The 7500-nt window shown below is 39.1% G+C and overlaps 1 protein-coding gene across 16 annotated transcripts in view; it reads right to left on the bottom strand.

Annotated features, from left to right (window-relative positions):
• Positions 1 to 7500, bottom strand: part of nrxn1b (neurexin 1b) — a 799620-nt gene that overhangs the window by 743242 nt on the left and 48878 nt on the right. The gene's annotated exons all lie outside the window — the stretch shown is intronic.

Genomic DNA, 7500 nt, shown 5'->3' with positions numbered 1-7500 from the left:
GGTCAGCAGCTCGCATACGGAGTAGTCGCAGTAGTACTCAAATATTTCAGCGGATCCGCAGCTCAAAATCAGATCAAAATTTTCCACATACGGAGATGACACACAGCTCCCGGACTACTCCCCATTGGAAATGAATGACTTCCGGTCTGTCGCTTGTCATGTGCATTGGAAAGGATGCTTTAGACCATGCGCCGGGGCGCAGAGCGTATTTGTCCATCCTTAAAATAGCAAAAGTGCATTCAGACACGGCCTTAATGCTTTTGCACAATGAGCTTTAGACTTTGCGCCTAGATCTTTAAATTGAGATGTTTCTTAAAACCAGACAAAAATCTGCGAATAGAGTGAAATAATCGTACACCAAAACAAAAAACTATATTATTTTGCTTGTTTTAAGGAGAAACTCACTTTATTTTGACTTATTATTTCTGAAAACAACACAAAAAATCTTCCTTATCTAGGAAATGCTTGTTGATTTAAGGATTTGTAGATATTTTGATTAGAAACAAGAGAAATACTCTAAGTAAGTACAGCATGTGTGCAGTGTGTGCATTACTATCCTTCATTAGTGTAAGTGCTCATGTGTGCTTCTGGATCTCCTTCAGACTCTTTAATCTGTCCACAGGAGACTCCCAGCATGCACTGCAGTCTGAAAGCAAGGTCACACTAAATGATGTGATATTTAATTAGCCACATGGTCTCCGGAAATGAAAATGGGGGAAATGTGAATATAACGGACGTGGATTGAGCACAGAGGCCATCAACAGGCTCCGCTAACACAGTCAGACTCAGGCATCTGGAAATAATTAACACAATATGATTTCAAGAGGAGTTAAATGACCCTACAGACTGTATGGCTTCACAGAGATGTCCACACTGCAGCCTGCTCTGGCCAACATTCAGACAGCAAGCTAACATCACATAATGCCAGCTGTGGAAACAGAAAGCACCTGAGCTCAATTTAGAGCTTCACGCCAGAGCCTGTGAACACTGATGTACATCTGATTTTACAGCTTTCTATTTTTTATTAATCTGCAACAATTTCCAAAACTCTTTTTCCACATTGTCATTATGGGGGATTGTGTGTAGAATGTTGAGGAAATCAATCAGTTTATCTATTTTGGAATAAGACTGTTACATAAAGAAATGAGGAAAAGGTGAAGCGCTGTCAACTCTTTCCAGATGCACTGTAGATATGTGTATGATAGATATCGGGTACTGCAAACCTTGTTATCACTTATAATTATAACATTTTATAGAATATTTTAGACGAAAAGCTTAAATTTTCCACAAAAAGATATCTGAAATAACCTTTTGAGGAGACCAGTATGACGATCAAATGAAATCAGGAGAGCACAAATGAGAGTTTGTTAGTTAATAGTTTCAAAATGTCCTGTCTTTTTAATTTCTGGCACTCACAGCTCATGAATGCACTGACATTGCATATAAAAACCTAAATAATTAAGTTACGAGAGTATGAGAGTAACCTAAATTATTAAGTTATGAGACTAATGTTTTATTCTGAACTGAAATGCAGAGAGTCCAGGATCTGAAATGGGTGTTAAACTATATAGATATGCAAAACGTGCAACGCTGGAAACTGGGTTGATGCTACAGTTTCTGTTTAGATGACTGATTTTAGAGTCGTTGTTAAACTCAGATCATTTACTTGAATTGAAGGAAGTGGATTGAACTGAAGACTATAGTTTACTACACACTGAATCCAAAATATTCGTCTGAAATTAAAAACTGCACAGGGATCAGCAAAACATCTGTGTTTCTACTGGTCAGATATGATGATATGTACGACTGCATGATGATTTCCAGACTACAATTAAATATGCAATTAAAAACATAAGAAATAACAAGGCATTTACTTAAAAACAACTTCTCTGCTATTTGCTGGTTTGGATTAACCTTGACAAGAATGGATTCGCTCCACGACTGTGTTTTTGTTGGCAGAAATACAGTCATTATTGTCTCTGCCAGTGCCTGAACTCACACAAACAACACTGACTGATGGAGACACATCCAGTGTTTGGGATGCCAGATATTCACAATGATCATTCACCAGAACACTGTTACAGCAAATATATGAATATTGCTGCATTAAAGCGAAGCTACACATATATTTGGAGCTATCAATAGGCTACAGTCCAATATTTAACAACCCCCAGACCTCATTAATCTTTAAACTCAAGCTACAGCCAAGAGACTAATACAATTCTTTATTAACATATATTTTACGACTGACTTAACAGTAACCCCCTTACAGTTCCGGCTGTAAAACATGAGTAAAACCTTGAATTTAGTGATTTGTATCTCCTTCAAACTTCAGTTTTAAAACTTGACAGCATTTATCCAAAAGTAGCGTGTTTAAAAACGTAGATTTTTTTAAATAAAAGAGTCGACTCAGAGTCGTTTAAATGATTCGTCATTTGTCCGGATCTTTTGCCTCTTCGTATTGACGTCGACACGACTCAATACCAAATATGAGGTGTCGGATCCGGTGAAACATGCATGCACCTTCCCTTCAAACATCAGCGGAATGCAGGTGTGTGTGGGACATACCTGTCAACATTGGGATGTGAAAACACTCCCTCATCTCGAGTTAATTTTGTTAGAGTGAGGCTAATCTGGCATTGGACGGGTTAAAGAGACCAAAACAAAGACAGCCGTTCCAGCACGTAACGCACATGTTCAAAGCAGAATATCTGACTTCAGCATTGTTTCTCAGATAAACAGGAATTTCTGCAGATCTGCACACATTTTATGGTGTTTTTATAATGCAGAAGAGCAGCTTTAAGGGTCAGAGACGAGTCAGAGCGTAAAACTAAATAAAGTGTTTGCATGAATAAACCTCACCTACTCAGAAACCAACACCTTCAAGCACAACATCAGTGGAAAATGTAGATTTCCGAGAGATGCGCTTGACGTTTATGCTGCTAAAGTCATAAATATTAGTCCGCACTGAGGCAGTTTTTGACATGTGTGTGTTTTATCAGTGTTTTCCAGCAGCGGTGAGGCTTGCAGACGTGTGTTGAAGACACTGGGGGTGGAGAATCGACACAATCCTATTAGTGTGGATTAGAGTTTCTCATGCTCCGCTACACCGCTGCCGGATTGAGCATCAGCAGAAAAAAAAGAGCAGTGCTGATGCTGACTTCTCCTGCCAATGTCTAACAGGGGATTTATACGCTTATTTATTAGCTCGTGAATTATTCCAGCTGTGTGTGTGTGTGTGTGTGTGTGTGTGTTAGCACCTGCCTACCAATATATCCCCCTGGACATGCAAACTAGGGGTGGGCGATACGGCACAAATATCAGTCATGATTTTAATGGAAAAGGCCATTAATAATGGGGTTAGGAGACATTTGGGGTTATACAATATATGTTGCCAGATATAAGCATTTTAAGCATTGCTGGACTTGTTTTTATACTTACACTAATAGCATTGAAGAAGTAATTTGGACATTAATAAAGAAGTAAGAAGAAGTTTGGGGTTATACAATATCTGCTCTTGTATGTTGCCAGATATAATCATTATAAGCATTGCTGGACTTGTTTTTGTACTTATACTGACAGCATTAAGTAATAAAGGGGTAGGAAGAAGTTTGGGGTAATACCAATGATAATACAATGTATGTTGCCAGATAATCATTTAAATAAAGTTGCCAGATATAATAAAGTCAATAAAGTAATTATGCTATTAATAAAGGGGTTAGAAGAAGTTTGAAGTTGTGAAATGTAAGTTGCCAGATAAAGTCATTATAAGCATTACAGGACTTGTTTTGATACATATACTGACAGCGTTAAATAAAGTAATGTGGGCATTAATAAAGGGGTTAGAAGAAGTTGGGGGTTAGACAATGTATGTTTCCAGATATAATAATTATATGCATTTGCTGGACTTGTTTTTATACTTATACTGACAGGGTTAATAATGTAATTTGGGAATTAATAAAGGAATAAGAAGAATTTTGGGGTTATACAATATCTGCACCGGTATGTGGCCAGATATAGTCAAATCAGCATTGCTGGATTTGTTTTTATGCTTATATTGACAGTGTTAATAAAGTAATTTGGAAATTAATAAAAAGGTTTGAAGAAGTTTGGGGTTATACAATATATTTTGCCTAATATAACACTTTTAAGCATCTCTGAACTTGTTTTTACTAATACTGACACCGTTAATGAAGTAATTTGGCCATTGATAAAGGGGTAAGAAGAAGTTTGGTGTTATGCATTATCTGCTCACTCCGGTATGTTGCCAGATATAATCATTATAAGCATCGCTAGACTTGTTTTTACTACTTATATTGACAGCGTAATAAAGTACTGTAATTTGGGGATTAATAAAGAAGTTAGAAGAAGTTTGGGATTACATAATATCTGCACCGGTATGTTGCCAGATATAGTCATTATTTATTTAGCATTGCTGGATTTGTTTTTATGCTTATATTGACAGTGTTAATGAAGTAATTTGGGAATTAATAAAAGGTTTAGAAGACGTTTGGGGTTATACAATATATGTTGCCAGATATAATCATTATAAGCATCTCTGGACTTGTTTTTATACTTATACTGACAGTGTCAAAGGAGTAAGAAGAAGTTTGGGGTTATACAATGGCTGCTTCTGTATGTTGCCAGATATAGTCATTATAAGCATCACTGGACTTGATTTTACTACTTATACTGATAATGTTAATGAAGTCATTTGGGCATTAATAAAGATGTTAGAAGAAGTTTGGGGTTATATAATGTATGTTGCCAGGTATAATCATCATAAGCGTCGCTGGACTTGTTTTCATACTTATTTGGAAATTAATAAAGGGGTAAGAAGAAGTTTAGGGTTATTCAAAATTTAACTTATTTAGTATAATTTTATGGGGTTGATTCTTTAACATCTGGCAACATTGCATCCTAACCAACAGTCTTTCAAAAGCAATCCAGAAAACGATGTGTGGGAGAAGATTAATGTTTTTCAAGAACAAAGATAAAGCAGCAAACAAAACCTCACATTACAAATTATTCCACCTTAAGCTGCTCTTTCATTTAGACTTTGTATTAATCTAGAAAAAATACCATGGAAGTCAATGGTTACAGGTTTTCAGCATTCTTCAAAATATCTTCTTTTGTGTTCAACAGAAGAAACTCATAAATATTTATGTTTGCATGAACAATCCCTTTAACCAGATAAATTGGTCTTTTTTTCCCCTTAGCGTGCATGTTAAAGGGTTAAACTCTAATCTAATAAAAGTTTCTAGTCTAACAATTCAGATTAATAACTCATCCTCTGAGGGCGGGATCAGCCTGTCACTCACATCAGCTCATGAAGGATGCACTACTAAATGTATCTGGACAGATCTGACATATAACAATCAGTCATGCTCTATGGCCAAACAAGCTCAGCCCTGCTGCAATTATTTTGGCCCATGGAAGCGTCTATAATGGGAAATGCTTTATGAATGAATGTTCAGCTCAGCCACATCAACACAACAGAAATACTATAAAATAACATACCGCCTGTCTGTGTGTGTTTATATCGATGTTTTTTCTTTTTTAAATATTTCCCAAATAATGTGTAACAGATTCAGGAAATGTTCACAGTGTGTCTGATAATATTAGTTCTTCTGGAGAAAGTCGGATTTGTTTTATTTCGGCTAGAATAAAAGCAGTTCTTAATTTTTTAATCACCATTTTAAGGTCAATATTATTAGCCCCTTTAAGTTATACATTTTTTCGATAATCTACAGAACAAACCATCGTTATACAATGACTTGCCTAATTACCCTAACCTGCCTAGTTACCCTAATTACCCTAGTTAGGCCTTTACATGTCACTTTAAGCTGAATACTAGTGTCTTGAAGAATATCTAGTCTAATATTATTTACTGTCATCATGACAAAGAGAAAATAAATCAGCTATTAGAGATGAGTTATTAACACTATCATGATTAGAAATGTGTTGAAAACATCTGCTCTCTGTTAAACAGAAATTGGGAACAGGGGGGCGAATAATTCTGACTTCAGCTGTACTTGCTAAACAGAATTAGTTTTACTCTACGCAGGCTCATTGTGGAAACGTAGCCCAGTGGACGTTTCTGGCGAATCCGCGAGAGGCCGCTGTGCCGCACTTTTTCGCATCTCGTACCCCTCTCGGGAGCGCGTGCCGTTTGCGCCCGCGTTGTTCTAGCGCAAAAAACCGTCGGAGGCCACTATCGAGCGACCGTCTGTCTGACTGACTGACTGAATGAATGAACGATCGACTGGGCGGCCAATCGGCTGACTCAACCACTCTCCTCCTTCCCTAAACCCAAGCAATGATTTACAAAAGCCGTCCAAAAAAAAAAAAAAGCAAAAGCCCTCGTCCGATTTTGGCCGAGTTTTCAGATTTTGCCGCATTTTCACAAACTCGTTCACTTTTATTTTTTGGATTCTGTTTCTCATCTTACCTGATTTCTGGAACCGCTCTTCCCTGAACTCGAACACGGTCGTTGTCGCGGGTGGCTCCTCCTCCTCCGGGCCTCCGCTCCGCCGACGTAACACTACGAGCTAAGCGGACAAACTGGTTGCGGCGGAAAAGCCCTCCACACGGAAATGAGCCGTCACAGCCAGTGAGTGCGAAGGAGAGGAGCGGCGTCACACCGCCCTGTAGCGTTCGTCGCGAACGCTACGGGGCGGTGTGACGCCGTTCCCTTTCACGCTTGTTCCCCTTCAGATGCAGAGAGGAGGAGTTGACAAAGGCGTCCAGGTTCGAGTCCAGGGAAGAGCGGTTCCAGAAACCAGGTAAGACAAAAACAGAATCCAAAAAATAAAGGGAACGAGTTCATAACAGGGTGAGAACATGGTGAAATCCGAAAACGTGGTTAAAAAAAAAAAAAAACAGGCGAGGGTTTTTCTTTTTCTAGACGGCTTTTCTAAATTGTTGCTCGGGTTTAGGGAAGTGAGCGGGCGGGCGGGTCAATCGGTAAAGTTCAGGGAAGGAGGAGGGTGGGTCAGCCGATTGGCCGGTCGCGCAGTCAATCATTCGGTCAGTCAGACAGCGGAACAGCACGGGTGCAAACGGCACTCGCGAGAGACGTTTGGGATACGAAAAAGCGCGCACAGCGGCCTCTCGCGGATTCGCGAAAACAAAAACTGCACAAATACGTACCTCCCGGGACATTTTTCGCGGTCTCCAGAAACGTCCACGGGGCTACGTTTTCAGAATGAGCCTGGGTTGGTTGCTTCCCATGGCTATCCACGTTTCCTACAGAGTTTCACTTAATTTTGGGTGACTTTTGGTGATCTGTTCAGCGAAATACTGGACTGCGTATCACAGCATATCAAACCACTAAAACGATATAACAAAAAAAATCTGCACTGTGCTGAGCGAGAGCGCTTCTCACTGAACAGCGCATCATCGATGATGTAAGCATGCTCAGGCTCAAATACAATATGAGTGTGGGCCGTCTGGCATAGTGTGAGTACGCCATGAGTGTATCACAGATACAGGGACACC

This window comes from Danio rerio, chromosome 13 (assembly GCF_049306965.1).
Source record: "Danio rerio strain Tuebingen ecotype United States chromosome 13, GRCz12tu, whole genome shotgun sequence".
Taxonomy (NCBI): Eukaryota; Metazoa; Chordata; class Actinopteri; order Cypriniformes; family Danionidae; genus Danio; species Danio rerio.
This window is presented reverse-complemented; position numbering and strand designations above follow the sequence as displayed.